Here is a 16,518-nt window from a genome sequence, read left to right as displayed (position 1 = left end):
ACGGCCTTCATCTTCACGACCACCAGAGGGACAGAGACGACCCCCTAGCAACAGTGCGCGCAGTCGCAGAATATACCAGGATGTGCTGCGTAATCCCAGAATTACCAAGATATAAAAAGGGACCCTGGCGGGGGTGAGGTGCGCGCCGTTGGTGGAGCCGAGACTCCCCGGCCGCCCAGCGCTGTTTTGCTTGCTGTTTCTTACTCAATAAATTCCTTTCTATTATTAATGCAATGCTCTCTGAAAATTAACTAAGGGGGCAACTTATAACAAATTTGGTGCCATGACTCGGATGAAGGCAATCTGATTGAAAGACCTTCGGAGGGGGCGCCCCGCTGATTTCAGCGGCCTTCACTAGGACTGCTTTCATTCAAATCCTTCACCGACGAACCCTAAATTCGGCAGCAAGCAAATAAAGCCGGCAACCCCTAGTAATCTTTGTGCACGAAGACCGAACGAAGACTCAGGAGTGAGTAAGTATAGGCCGGTGATCCATTCGGTTGGGGTTGGGTATCCTGGAGCGTGTCGCTGTGAGACGTCCAATTGCGGACGAAGCGAGTGCGGACCCCTCGGTAGTGCAGTTCCCACATCCCGCGAGGGACTGGGCCACGAAAAGGGGGAAGCGATTTGTGTGTGTGTGTGAAGGCGCTCCAGAAGATGGGACAGAAGAAGAGTAAGCCTTCTGGTCCCATGGGCGGGGTAACGTCTGATGTTAGGTTACCCCGGGATTAATGATTAAAAATTGGGAGGATTCCCCTTTTAGGCAGGGAAGGAATAAAGTAAAAATGATACATTATTGTGTTGAAGTTTGGGGTGGTAAACAGATTTGAGGAGACCACCTTTACTGGCCTGTATTTGGGTCCTTTGAAGATTGGGTTTGCCAGGCCCTAAATATTTATGTAAACTCAAAAGAACCTTTTAGTTTGGAAGAAAGTGAATATGCACATTTGTGGATCAGCTCGGAAACTCGAGCCAATTTATATCCTCTAAAAGAAAAAGGAGGGGATGGGAGGCACAAGATAAACCGAGAATTAGAGATTCCAGCCCCACTGCCTCCCTATATTCCACCATCCCCACCTGCAGCCCCTCCAACTCCCAGGCTTCCTAATCTGCAACCCCGGGGAGACTCTGATAGCAACTCTGATTCTAGCACTCAGGGACCAGTGACTAGGAATATGTGGCAGTCCCCATTAACTCCGGGGACGTCTGAGATTTTAAGAAAGAGACAGGAGGAGGGTAAGTGATCTTTAATGGCAACTGGCATAATGTTTGCAGCTGCTGAGGAATAATTCTAACTGGAATAATAACTGTACATTGTATATTGTATATATAAAAGCCCGGGCATTTTTGTTAAAGTGTTCTTTTATACATATGTTAATATGTTAATATGTAAATATAAGAACTGCCATTGAGGTGTATGTCTAAGGGAACAAAATTTGCCCAGGCATATTATCGGCTCATCAGGTTTAAATGTCCCCAGTATAATTGTCTACAGGCAGTTAATTTACAGTGGTCTGTTTTTACTTGTGTATCTGTATATTGTGGATTTTGGAGGGATTGGGATTGACTAGTAAAGAGCTTCTAGGAAAACGGTGGAATATTAACCACTGTAGATTACAATAGGAAAAGTTCAAAGCAAAGAAATCCCGAGGAAAAGCCTCCTAGGATGTATACTAACACATTGGAGGGATATAGTGGGGTGAGAGGGTACAGAAAGTAAAAGAACTCTTATCAAATATTGTAATCAGTGGTGGCCACTTTATAAACTAGAGGATGGAGCGGAGTGGCCCCTAAATGGAACTACTAATTATAACACCATATTACAGTCAATGTTTTTGTGGAGAGAAGGAAAACAGGATGAAATGTTGTATATTGATGTTGTTTCAGCATCTTGGAGGGAAAAGGTATGGAATTAAGTTGGCCCCTGACTGAGCCTTTGATGTCGGCATTAGAAAAGTAAAGGCTAGAGAAAGATAAAGGAAGTTTTAAAAGGTTTGTGGAAAGTGTTAAAGGTATTCGAAGTTGAATGAGCAGGGAAAGGTGATGTAGGTATTATCTAAGTAACAGTCTAGAAGTTTTGGTATATTTGCATATTTGTTGTGGTGTCTGTTCAGTTTCCCAAGCATCAGGGAGGGGGGAACAGCCTGCTCCACCAGGGGCCTCTCCAGCGGCCGCAGGGGGGCTTCGGCTCCAGCGCCTGGAGCGCCTCCTCCCCCTCCTTCTGCACTGACTTTGGTGTCTTCGGGGGGGTTTCTCACTCTCCCAGCTGCTGTTGAGCAGCAGGTTTTTGTTTGTTTGTTTGTCTGTTTGTTTGTTTTCGTGGATGTGCTCTCACAGAGGCACGGACTATGTTGCTATGGCTTGGCTCTGGGCAGCAGTGGGCCCCTTTAGGGCCAGATGAAATTGTCCCTTATCTACCACGGGGAGGTTTCTGTTTTTGTTTTGTTTTGTTTTTCACGGGGGCTGCCACTGCAGTTTCCCACCCCCACACCCCTCACACACCCTCAAACCTTGCCATCAAACCCAATACACTGGAGCAGCTAAGTCATTACTGACTTGTAAAGTATCAGGGATTAAATTAACTAATGAAACCCTAAATGTGATGGGGGTAGAAGGGACTGGGATAACAGTGCCACTTTTGGGGGATACCAAGCTGAGACCAGGGGATAAAATGATCACTGGGCAATTATTGTATGTATCCAAGGCGGAAACTAACTTGTTGGGAAGGGATTTGATGATTAAATTGGGCATTCAACTAGTAAATTGTTAGACTGGAATAACAGTGTTATTAATGGAGTGCTCTCAGGCCCTGAGAGCAAACGTATATTCACCTCTGACTGGAAAGACCCTGAAATGGGGGCGGAAGCAACAATATAGGTGGACAATTTTACTTTAGGGGTTTACAGGGACACCTATCTATTTGGATAAATTCTAAAAAAGATTTTGGAGCAATTACAACCTCCCAAGGAGGTATTAATGTTATAAATATGTGGATCATTTTAAGGAAAATCGATACTCCCTGATGGGAGAGAAATGCTGAATAAAGTGATAATGAGGCAAATAACTGTTTTACATCAGAAGAATCATTGGGAGGTGCAAGCAATGTGTGATGTTGTTCTAAGAAAGCATGTCTGTGTAGGAATATATACTTTAGGGAAGCACACATGCAGAGGATGTACTATATGTCAAAGGGTAAATAAAAAGGTCTTCTGTAACCTATCTAGAGGGGGACGGGAGCCAGGGCTTTGACCTTTCCAAAGTATACAGGTAGATTTTACTGAGTTACTTGTTTGTCCTAATCGACCACGTGACTGAATGGGTGTAAAGCTTTACTGCAAGGATTAAAGCAGGCCTTAGAGATTGAGTGGGATTTTCACAGCCCCTGGCACCCCTCCTCTTCTGGAAAGGTAGAGCAAATGAATGGTGAAATTAAGAAACAACTAACAAAACTTGTGCTGGAAACTAAGGCTTCTTGGGTAAAATGCTTACCTCTTGCACTGTTAAACATATGGACACAACCCAGAACTGGTATAGGAATTTCTCCTTTTGAAATGCTATATGGTATGTCCTATGACTCGGAATTGCCACTTGATCACCCTCAATTCTAATTAAGACTTGGAAAGAGACTTCTTTAACACCACGATGGGGAAGGCCCCTATGTTGTTTTGCTTACCACAGAAACGGCTATTCGAACTGCGGAGAAAGGATGGACGCATGCCGGCCGAGTGAAAGGACCAATCCGGGAACGTAAATGGGAGGCAGCTCCAGGCCCTGACGACTTGAAGCTGACGCTAAGACGGACTCGATAAGTATTGTGTATTATCTGTGTATCGTGGGAAGGGGAGGAGGCCCTGTTTCGAAGGCTCCCTAGTAGGTTCCCCTGAAGAACACTGCTGCTGCCAAGAAGAACCGATACCTTGTAGTTCGCTACAACCGAACTGACAAGCGAGGCAGAGAAGTGAAAACGGTGGGGGACTGAGGGGCCGACAATTTAGATGGGCTCCGACCACCTCCTACGATACATGGGAGTCAGTATCATCGTTTTGGTCAGCTATGGGTCTGCGCATCCCCACCAGCCTTTTAAATGGAGCTTAATCAGATGGGAGGATCAATTCATCATCCAGCAAACAACGACAGCGGGTGCTCCCAGTTTCCGCATCACATTATGTGACCTGGTGTCAGTGCAGCCATGCTTTAACCTATCAGGATTTTATTTCTGCCCAAGTTCTAACCCAGGAAAGGGGTACTGTAATTATCCAAATGCATATTATTGTGCATACTGGGGGTGTGAAACCATTGCTACGGACTGGACACTCGGGGCTGGTCGGAATAAATTCTTACAAGTGGGATATGGGCCGCAAGGTTGTAACTGACAAGTGGATCCCCGTTACAGGTGGCAAGGGCATGGTATAGGGTATACAGGAACCTTCCATGGAAATAAAGAAATTTGCAAGGTTCTATATATAAATATAACAAACTTGGACGATACTAGCTGGGTACTAGGAAAATGTCAGATTTTACGAACACAGAACAGATAGGGGAGGACTCATACTAATAAAAAGGAGGATGCTGATAGGCCCCAGGCAGTAGGAACAAATGAGGTATTGTCAGAAAATGTCCAGGGAATCCAGCCTGTGGAAAATACTACAGTGCCAACCCTCGGCAGCCCTACAAGCTCAGGTAAAGCTGAGAATGATAACATAGTTGAGAATAACATATGGGGGGGGGTCATGAATGCCAGCTACCAATTATTAAACAAAACAAGCCCAAATGTAACAAAACACTGTTGATTATGCTTTAGTATAAGGCCTTCATATTATGATGCTATTGGGGATCCTGGGGAGCCCACCCGCACAAACGAGAACAGCCCTCTACATTGCAGTTGGGGAAAAGACATAAGGGTAACACTAACACAAGTCACTGGAGGTGGTAGGTGTGTGGGCACGGTTCCTAGTGGGAAGTGTCATCTATGTAATACCATGGAGAATGGAAAACAATCAACTGAGTGGCTAATCCCAGCCAACAACGCTAGGTGGGTTTGTTCATGAGTGGGCGTAACTCTTTGTCTATCACTAAAACTCTTTAATGCATCTCGTGATTTTTGTATACAGGTGATAATTATACCAAGGATTCTATACCACCCTGAGGATTGTATGTATACCCAGCACACAGTGGCAAGTTATCATCTGGAAAGACGGGAACCATTCACGGCTCTTACTTTGGCCACCCTAATAATCCTGGGAGGAGCTAGAGTGGGGACCAGGGTAGCCTCATTGGTTAAACAAAATCAAGAATTTACTTCCTTACGCATTGCTGTGGACGAGGACCTGACCCAAACTGAACAATCCATCTCGGCCCTGGAAAATCTATCAGGTCACTTCAGAGGTAGTGTTACAAAATCGTAGGGGATTAGATTTGGTATTTTTCAACAGGATGGGCTGTTTGCAGCCCTGAAAGAGGAATGCTGTGTATGCTGATCACACTGGAGTGGTAAGAGATACAATGGCAAGACCCAGGGAAGGGTTGGAAAAAAGGAAACAGGAGAATGAAGCCCAACAGAGCTGGTACGAATCTTGGTTTAATTATTCACCTTGGCTTACTACTTTATTATCAACAATAGCAGGACCTTTGTTGTTATTAATAATAGCACTAACTTTTGGACCATGTATTTTTAATAAATTGATTGCGATTGTAAAGGGATGTTTAGAAGCGGCACATCTAATGCTCATACATGCCAAATACGAGCCAATAAGTACCAACGAAGGAATCGAGGAAACATTAGTTCTTAATAGCCAGGCATTGCAGAGCTTCAATGAACAAAATGAGTAACTAAAAGAAAAAGGAGGGATTGTAATACACAATAAATGTTTGTTCATTGTCTTTTGTATTATAAAACAAGGAGTTCCGTTTGAGGAGCAGGAGTTGCAAAAGCTCCCTGCTGAAGTAAGATGTATAATACTTGGCTAGACACTATGAAAATTCTTTTGCTTAATGTAACAAAAAAGAGAACCCCCTCCCCTTCTCTCCTTCTGCATCTCAGTTGCCTCTTTTGTTCAAAGACACTGCTGCAAAGTTCATGTAACCATCTCCTGATAAGTTGCTAAACTAGTGTATCAACATCCTGCATTCCTGTCTCACGCTGGGCCAACATGACCAAATAAAAAAAAAGAAGTTGAACCACAACGCGGAGGAAGACTACGGCCTTCATCTTCACGACCACCAGAGGGACAGAGACGACCCCCTAGCAACAGTGCGCGCAGTCGCAGAATATACCAGGATGTGCTGCGTAATCCCAGAATTACCAAGATATAAAAAGGGACCCTGGCGGGGGTGAGGTGCGCGCCGTTGGTGGAGCCGAGACTCCCCGGCCGCCCAGCGCTGTTTTGCTTGCTGTTGCTTACTCAATAAATTCCTTTCTATTATTAATGCAATGCTCTCTGAAAATTAATTAAGGGGGCAACTTATAACATTCTGTACATTCGTAGACTAAGATACTGCCTCAGTTTGTATTCAATATACATTGACAGAACAGTAGGCAGGTAGACAAGATTTTGCCTTTGTTCATATTATAACAATATTGACCTTCTGTTTCCATCTTCAGTTATTTTATTCTGTAAGTGATCCACTCTGTTTACAAGGCAGCTGTGCATCAGGCTGTGCTGGGTTTATGTGGCAAGGTTTTGGCAGCGGGGGGCCATAGGAGTGGCTTCTGTGAGAAGAATCCAGAAGCTGCCCCGTGTTGGTTAAGGGCCCTGCCGCTGGCCAGAGTCAGGCTAATAAGCGATGTTGTTTGTGCCTCTGTGAGAGGCGTATTTAATAAAGGAAAGAATGAAAACCTGGCAAGGAACAGCAGCTGGGAGAGAGAGGAGTGAGAAGCAGCCCTGTAGCCCCCAGGTCAATGCAGCAGGAGGTGCTCCAGGCATGCAGCAGCAGTTCCTCTGAAGCCCATGTGTCCCACATGGAGCAGATCTCCACGCTGCAGCCCCCCCATGGGTGGAGGAGCCCCCGGTGGAGCAGGTGGATGTGGCCTGGAGGAGGCTGCGGCCCATGGAGAGCCCCCGCAGGAGCAGGCCCCGGGCCGGAGCTGCAGCCTGTGGAGAGGAGCCCACACAGGAGCAGGGGTCTGGGGGGAGCTGCCGCCCAGCCGTGGGGGACCCGTGCTGGAGCAGTTTGCTCCTGGGGGATGGATGGACCCCGTGGTACAGAGCCGTGTGGGAGCAGTGCTTGAGCAGCTGCTGCCTCTGGGCAGCCCCTGCAGGCTCAGTTCAGGGAGGTCGGCATCCCGTGGGAGGGACCCCACGGGGAGCAGGGGCAGCGTGACCGCGAGGGAGCAGCTGAGACGAAGTGCCAGAGGCCGACCGCAGCCCCCGTTTTCCCATGCGCTGCTTGGGGGAGGAGGTGGAAGAGGGTGGATGGGAGGAAGGCGGTTTTGGTTTCTTTCCTTTGTTTCTTGCTTCTCTAGCTTGGTAGTAATAGGCACTAAATCTTGCTGTCTCTCTACTCTGAGTCTGTTTTGCTTGTCATGATAATTGTTGAGCAACCTGCCCATCCCTATCTAAACCCTTGAGCCCTTTGCATCATATTTTATCTCTTTCCCTTTGAGGAGGGGCAGTGGGAGAGCGGCTGTGGTGGAGCTCAGCTGCCCACCCGAGTAAAACCACCACACAGGCTCAGCCAAACTGCAGCTGAGCTGGCCCCTCGGGCAGCTCTTCTCTCTTTGTGTTGCATCTGGCAGTTTGCAATAAATAGGTTGAAATTTTATTCAGCTAAATTCTCTGCCAGAGTACAAACAAGTATCAATTCCTAAAGGCGGTGTAAGACAGTTCTATCTGATAAATTGACCTAGCACAAATGGTTATGACACAGGAATTGTTTTAGGAGACATTTAGGAATTTTATGACATGTAGGTGATTTTTATCTGGTAACAGACTTTGCAATTAAATCCCATTAGAAATACAACTAAAATGCAACCAAAGTGGGAAAACACTTTAGTTTTACAACAGAGAGGATATGGGTTTATGCTACACTTTACACACTATAACTGCAGACTATGCCTTGTGTTATATTGTGGAGATCCTACAGTCAGATTTTACCATCTGATCTAAAACTAATACATCAGAAAAATTCCATCTAATCAGCCTGTTGATCTGACATATCCTGCAGATCTAACAGTTGTTAGATGTAACTGAAGAAAGGAGTGAGCAGGCCTGTCCTTTCTGGGGCCAACCTGCTCTTAAAATTAATGTGAATCCACAGCTGCACACCCGAGTGGCTGCAATGTACAGTGTCAGCTGTACACTGACCCACACCTCTCTTTCTGTCACTCTGGGCTCACAGAACCAGAGCATTTTCAGCTTACCTCCATTCCAGATAGTTCTTTGCCATACTGCCTTTACAAGGTTTTCTCAGTGGGAAGGATTACTTAGTGTTAAGATGACTGTGTGTGTCCTTGGCTGTAGTGCATTACAAGAGCATGGAAGTGTCAGAATCTACCTCAATTCATTTGAATTGTTTTCCAGGATACTCCATGGAAAGTTGTTGTTGTTAAACATATCTGTTCCAGTTTTATGTACTCAGAGATTTTCAGCTCTTTTTTTTTTTTTTTTTTTTTTTTTTTTTTATTCTGTCGTGGTTTAACCTGGCTGGCAGCTAAATACCACGCAGCCGTTTGCTCACCCTCCACCCTCCCTCTCTGGGACGGGGGAGAGAAATGGAAAGTGAAGCCCGTGAGTTGAGATAAAGACAGTTTAATAAGACAGGAAAATAACAATAACAAAATAATAATAACAATAATAATAATAATAATACAATGGTGATAATAGGAAAATAATAATAATATGTACAAACAAGTGATGCACAATGCAATTGCTCACCACCCGCTGACCGATGCCCAGCTTAACCCCGAGCAGTCCGGCCCCCTCCCCCCAGCTAGCCACCCCTATATATTGTTTAGCATGACGTCAGATGGTATGGAATACCCCTTGGGCTAGTTTGGGTCACCTGTCCTGGGTCTGTCCCCTCCCAGCTCTTACTGCACCCCCAGCCTGCCTGCTGGCAGGACAGAGCGAAAGGCTGAGATGTCCTTGGCTTGGTATAAGCACTGCTCTGCAACAATTAAAACATCGGGGTGTTATCAGCACTCTTCTCATCCTAAGCCAAAACACAGCATTCCACCAGCTACTAGGAAGAAAATTAATTCTGTTCTAACTGAAACCAGGACATATTCCCAAAGGAAGCTGAAGTTTATTGCTTTGGGAGAACACCTTGAAATAATTTGCAAGTTCGTGGACCACAAGTGGAGATACTTTTTCATTTGTTGTAAGGAAAGTTTCCTCAGCCAGTAAAACTTGCCTCGTGGTAATATGGTCAATGAAACAGCAAAACACGGTGGTAAGGGAGCCATCCAGTGGACTACTGTGAAACACACAGCCAAGACAAAACAGAAATCATCTTGGAGGTTTTTCTGCCTTTTTGATTTCAATATGTTATTTGTTGCCCCTTTTGTTCAAAACGTGGTCGTACTATTAAATGCCAAATTCCTTTACTTCCTATGTTCATTTTAAAGAACGAATTTTCCCAAAGATGTGAAATGTCTTTAGTTTAAGATAGTCTTAATAGCTCAAGTTATGGAGCTGCATTTTTTACAATACTCATTCAACTAAATTGTGAACACTGGGCTCCATTTTTTCAGTTTACACAAAGGAAATGGAAATGTACGGTATGAAAATGAATGACCTTGAAAGATGCTCATTCATTTCTTTGATTTCTGTTTTGAAATAAAGTTTAGTCTTAATATTTTTTGTTTTAAATGTGTGATATTTTAACTGAATTTTAAGTGTTTCAAAATTACTCATTGGAGATTTATTTATATCTTTATCACAGATACTTACAGATGATTTGTGGATGATTTAAATGTGTTTTGTTCACTCACTAGAGTAAAATGAATAGCAATGGAAAAATAGCCTTTTAATGCTTATAGCAAAACAAGATTTACAATCCAGAGAAGCTTAGATTACAGGTAAAGGAGTAAAGAGAAATTAACAGTCATTCCAAGGCTTTGAAAAAATGTTAATTGAAAATAAAATGAAAATTTATCATTATTCCCAATAACATAGCACTTACTGGATTTTTCCTATCATGGTTTAGTGGGGACTGTTAGTGTTAGGTCAGAGGTTGGACTCGATGATCTTGAGGTCTCTTCCAACCTAGAAATTCTGTGATTCTGTGATTCTGTGATTCTTATGTAAGTATCTGTGATTCATCTGTAAGTATCTGTGATAAAGATATAAATAAATCTCCAATGAGTAATTTTGAAACACTTAAAATTCAGTTAAAATATCACACATTTAAAACAAAAAATATTAAGACTAAACTTTATTTCAAAACAGAAATCAAAGAAATGAATGTGATTCAATCAATCATGGATTGATTTTCAGTAAAAGTTTTCAGTAAAAACACTTGACTGTATTTCTAAGTCCAAGCTGAAAACTGACTTTCTGTAAGAAAGCTAGAGTATGTAAGCTGATCTCTCTGATCAGAAAAAGCAATGCCTTCTAAACTGTTGTTCCAGTAGGTGTGGATTGTGTTTGGACAGTTGTGCATCTGTTGATGTGGACAATCCAACCCTGTGCTGAATTCTCTAATTTAACTTTAAACAAAGTGAGGTAGGAGTCCTGGATCAGGTTCCTCTACACCAGGGACAACCTCCCATAGTTATCTAACTATACTGTAAATCCAAGATCACTTGAAATGTGGTGCACAGTGGATAAGCATTTCATTGACATTTTATCTGACAGGAAGTCCAGTTCTGTAGTTTGAGTAAAACAGTACCATTTTATGTTGTTCTTTCTTTCTGCTAGTCCAACAAAATCCAGTTTAAGCTGTTTTAAAATATGTTTTCTGCTGGTTAAAATATGTTTTCACATTTAAAGCAAACATTAAGGAAGTTTGAGTATCAACACTTAATTAAAAGGAACGATTTGATAATTAGTGCTGGCAAAACAATTTATGCTGCTACAAGATATGAGGCCATCAGACCTGGTATAGTATACATTGTTTGCCACATTTTCTACTAATTCAAACCAGATAGAAAATGGTGCTTTCTTTCTCTTTTCTTATGATTGGTTGTTTGGTTTAGCGTGTTGTTTTTTGTTTTGGTTTGGATTTTGGTTTGTTTGTTTTAGTATTGGCTAGAAGAATATAGTTTCTTGCCAAAGCTGAGCTTTTTTATGCATTGAGGGAGGAAATATCAACAAATAGGCTTTCTGTATTGGTTTCCAGCAGAGCTGAGAGGAAGTAATCCCAAACCTATCCCTATTGCATCTGTTTGTAAAGGTCTAGGCATGGTGAAGAAGTCTGACTGTATTGTAATAGTTTATTAAAAAATGGTAATTTAAGAGCATGTAATCATTTTCCACAATGGAGCTTATAAATCAAATGCTCAAAATAAAATGACTACTCTGTTATAGAATATATTTCAATGTCCTTGTTTTACTGTTGTAAATATGTCAGCATATATCTATTTGAGCAACTCCTGTATAGAAACTAAACTCCCAGATAAGAACATAGAACCAGTCCTTCTTATAGTCTGGTCCAGCATCTAAAGGAAAATCAGGCACATCTTTCCACCTAGCTATTCAGACTTTATATCATCTCTCTATTCAGTTGTTAATAGTGAGGAGGAATAGCTGATCTTTTCCTAGACTTGGATTAAGTGGCAGTACCGGGCTATGTTTGATTCACCCTTTTGCTGAATTTACCAACTACTGGAGGATAGGAAGCATGTTTATCATGTACCTTGAAAAAGGGTAAACTTTATTTCTGAGATTAAATTTGCAGCCTGTGAAATCATATTCCACTTAGGCATCAGTTTTCAAAGAAAACTGACTGCAAAGCAGCAATTAAAATTGCTGTCAGGTTTTACATCTGCCTCTGACCTGCTGCCAAAGAGAAGGCTTTAGCATTGTATTTTCTTGTTTTAAGCAAAGTTACTCTCTTGTTGCTGTATTAAAGATGCATTCAGACAGAAGAGTACTGAAGTACAGTATTCATTCTGCAGCTGAGCTGGCACAGTGTTTAAGAAACAGAGCGGTTACTAGGAGATCTAAGAAACCATAATTCAGAGCAGTGCTTAAGCCTTTCTAGAGCCTGCCTCTGCCAACATTAGCAGGTTCCAAGTGAAAAAACTCAGAGCTGCTTTCTTCAAGCCCATTCCCAGCCCTGCCACCCCACCCCTGGTCAGTCTCAGGCACTTGTACATTACTGTTGTGTACTACTTGTTAAGAAGTGCAATTGGTTTAAAATATTTAGGCCAAAGTAAGAGTAGTGCACAAAAAGCAGCAGTGTTCAACACTCAAACCAAAGGAAACTGGTGTCAGCAGCACCACTGCATTCAGCAGCAGTGCTGGACTTGGTATCTTTAAATGTAGCTGAGCTGTGCAACTCAGCAGCTGAAGGTAGAGGATTCAGTGGCAGCTCTTCCATTACAGACAATGGAGCTTGTTGCAGCCACGATTTTACCAAATGTCACCTTGGTAGTATCTTTATTTTCTTTGTGCTGAATGTAAGGAGAAACAGTCCAAATGCTTGCCAGCATAGCTTGGCATCATAACCACAGAAAAGGACTGTGCTGTAGCCCTCGGGGAGGTGGGGACCAGCTAGAAAGCATCTCAAGTGCCACTGTTTCATCTCAGGTTGCAGGTCACAGTGGGATCTCTCTGTCTTCACCCCAGAATCAGCCTTCATCTACAGATAAGTAACTTGCATGATAAATGTTTGTAATATGATTATTTTAATAACCATTTATAGATTAGCATCTAATTGTACAGGCAATAATCTATTTTCTTTGCCGAACGCGTATCCCACTATGGCATTACTGGGTTTAAGAACAGAATTACACTAGTATTTCCATGGTTTCTGATATTGGCAACTTTTTAGACAAGCAGTAGCTGTTCTGCTTATTAGCGCTAATACTACAGAATTGCCATAGAAATATTCCTGCACTAACTCCATGCTGGGAGTGGGAGAAAAGCTTGTCAACATCCTACTTCAACCTTGTTGTTAGAAAACATTATTAGAGTTGCAAAAACACTAAGTAGTTAAATTTGCTCTTCGTATTTATTTAGTAGTTAAGGGTCTGTAGTCAGAACTGGAACCTCACTGAGATGTTATTCAAGCACATTTTGTTTGGATTTCTTTGCGAGGCTACATTCTACAAAATGGCAAGAGAATACAGCAAATGATAAAGAGATTATGGGCAACAGACATAAGAATTATCATGTATTTCTGTCTGACCTGATCTTTTCTGTAGAGCATTATACTTTCTTCAGCTTTTGATGCATTTTGTGATTGAAGAGAAAGCACGGGGAGAAAAATCCTTCTGGGTTAAACATCTAGAAACTAATTATCTACTGTGCACAATCAGACTTTAAAACTCAGCTGATCGCTTCCATTTCCATAGATGTCCTATTTCCACACAGCTAGTGAGTAACTTTCAGCAATCCATGATAAATTCCTGCCCTATTGAAATTCAATTCCAAAGTCAACTTAAAGTCATGCTACTAGGTTTGTGGTATAACCAGACAGAAACTGAAAAATGATGACAAATACATTGAGATTAATCTTAGATTATAATAAAAAGATTAATTCATCATTGTGAATTAAAGCAGTGCTTTCAGAAACTGAACAGATGGCAAAAAGAAGACATTGTCATATTGTCTGTTTTCCTATAAAAATACTAGAACCTGTCCTGCCACTAAGACAACAGGACCGAAGCATGAGATATACGCAGTTCAGTGTGTAGCTAGTATACTGACACTTAGATTTCCAGATGGTTTATAATGAAGACATGATGTGTCTTTATTTCTAAATTGTCACTTCAAAGCTATTAAAGCCTTAAATGCCTTTTGAGTAATCAAGAGGAAAGCTGCATAAAGTGAGCTCATTTTTCCCTGTCACCTATTAAAAAATCTACTGTAACAGACTTAAATATATCTTTGTTAAATTTTATAGCTAAAATTAAAGTGAAATAAGATTAAAGAAATAGAAATATGTCTAATAATATGAAACACATTAAATGTGCTTGCACATAATCAACTAGCTGTTTTATTATAAACCTTTTCTTTGTTATGTCTCAGCAAGGAAGATTGTGGCGGGGCCTTGAACATACCAGAGGGCTCTAATTCCCATGAGAAGCCTGTAACCATCTCTCTCTGAAGCTCCCCTCTGCAATCTTTTCCTCTCACTGAGTGCTTGGCTGCTTTCATTTAAGATCAGCTCATTCTCCCAAGCAGACCAGACAACTCTTGCTGCTCATTGGAGGGTTATCAGCCATTTCTTCTTCCAAATATCTACATTATTAGTGCCTCAAAATTGCATCTTCGTTTTTTAATTAAAAGTAAATTTATATTCCAGCAAGTTCTTTTGTAGGTCTCACAACCAAGTCAACCTAAATGAATCGATCAAGATCTTTCTGAGTAAAGGACTTGTGATAAAATTTTGCAGTAAGTTCTTAGTCTCTCTGAAACTGAAAGCTGCATTTGAAAGGAGAGATCAGGTTTACTTCAATAGTGTTTGCCTGAATAGTTTATAATTAGAACACTGACGAACACTAATTTGATCAGTTGCCTTCTGAAAAACATTTGTGAATCTTGTGTTAAACTATCCAGTTCTCTGATGTCTGAATTTTTTATATCTTAACTTCTGCGTTACAGCAAAGGTAGACATTTTACTGGCTTTAAGCTCTTTCTGACAACTATAATCTGTGAAACCTAGTAGCACAATGTTGGCAAGTCCATGTCCACAGTTAAAAGTTATTAAAGTTTAATAAGATAATTAACTTAATAAAATCTTTATTTAGATTTCTGTCGCGCACATACACATAAGCACTCTATATCATCTCATCCATTAAAAATAAGTTACAAAAAGCACTCAGGTTAGAGTCATTTCAAGCTTCCTATCCACAAGTTGTTACATTTCATTTAGGGAAAAACACACACAAAAAAATTCATTTCAGTTTTGAAAAAATCAGTAAATAGTAAAAGGTCAAACTCGATCCTGATTAATACATTTGCAAGGCACTTAGCTTTGTTTTGCAGTTCATATCTAAAGTGTTCATACTCTGGCAGGTATGGAAAATATGTTGGTATCTTACTTTATTCTTATATTTTTTAGTGATGATAATGTGCATGGATGTCAGACATACCACAAAGCTGCCATTACCACAACACTGAAGGGATGTGTATAGGGCTGGGAAACATGATTTAGAGTTCTGGCTATGCCATTTGTAATTACTTGGTTTTGGCAAATCCTTGCTCTGTCTAAATTTCTCTGCTCAAAACGTACACAATCAAAGTTGCATTCACCTTTACTGCATGTAAATATTTTATGTAATTCTGACATTATAAAGCACTTTGGGAAGGCAAAGTGCTATTGCAGGCTATAGCAATGCAAGCTGCATCAATCTTTACAATACCACACCTTCAAACGTTTTGCTTATTGATGGTTCTGTGATGAGTAGAATGAGTAGAATGAGCACAGTGGTTTTCCACCTGGTCTGCACATTTGAAGTATGATGTGTATCTGTAGTGGGTTAACCTTTGCTGACCAGCAGGTGCCCACCCAGCTGCTCTCTTACTCCTCCTCCTCAACAGGACAGGGGGAGAAAATAAAAAGAAAACATCATGGATCGACGTAGAATCATTTAGGTTGGAAAGACCTCTAAGATCATCAAGGCCAGTCACTGACCTAGCACTGCCCAGTCTACCACTAAACATGTCCCTAAGCACTGTATCTACATGTCTTTGGAATACCTTCAGGGATGGTGACTCAACTACTTCCCTGGGCAGCCTGTTCCAATGCTTCACAACCCTTTCAGTGAAGAATTTTTTCCTAATATCCAACCTAAACCTCTCTTGGTGTAACTTGAGGCCATCTCACATACAGAAATAGAGAAGACTCACATAAGGACAGGCTGATGATTTACCAGCTACTGTCAGAGCCAAAACAGACTTGACTTGCGGAGCATAAATAACTTATTTCCAATTACTAACAAAGTACATGTAGAATAGTGAGAAATAAATACAAAACTAAAACCACCTTTCCCCCAACCCCACCTTCTTCGAAGGCCCAACTCTACTCCTGATTTTTTCACCTCCACCTCCCAGTGCAGGGGATGGGTAATAGGCATTGCAGTCAGTCTGTAATGCTTTGTGCTGTTCCTTCATCATCATGCTCATTCCCCTCCTGCAGCATGCAGTCCTTCACAAACTGCTCCACTGTTTTTTGTAAACTCTAGATTCAAAAAACATTGAGCAATCATCCCTGTTTGCTATCAGACTTGTTTAAATGATAGCTAATTGATAAGAATAAATACTGTCCAGGTGTTGAAATGCTTCTTGACTTTTTGTAAAATGTTCTTTACAGGCATAGCTGGTTGCTACCATGTCAATAATGTGGTTTTGGAAAATAATTTACAGCAAAAACACCTCAGTATGACATGATTAAATATTGAATATACCA

General features: G+C 41.5%; 1 long non-coding RNA gene across 1 annotated transcript; it reads left to right on the top strand.

Moving 5' to 3' along the window:
* The first annotated feature begins 293 nt into the window (after positions 1-293).
* Positions 294-6,431, top strand: LOC311427048. Its single transcript, XR_014687182.1, has 2 exons — positions 294-473; positions 5,112-6,431. It is a non-coding gene; the product is annotated as an uncharacterized lncRNA (long non-coding RNA).
* Positions 6,432-16,518: the final 10,087 nt, after the last annotated feature.

Source organism: Aythya ferina (genome assembly GCF_964211825.1).
Source record: "Aythya ferina genome assembly, chromosome: Z".
Lineage (NCBI taxonomy): Eukaryota > Metazoa > Chordata > Aves > Anseriformes > Anatidae > Aythya > Aythya ferina.
This window is presented reverse-complemented; position numbering and strand designations above follow the sequence as displayed.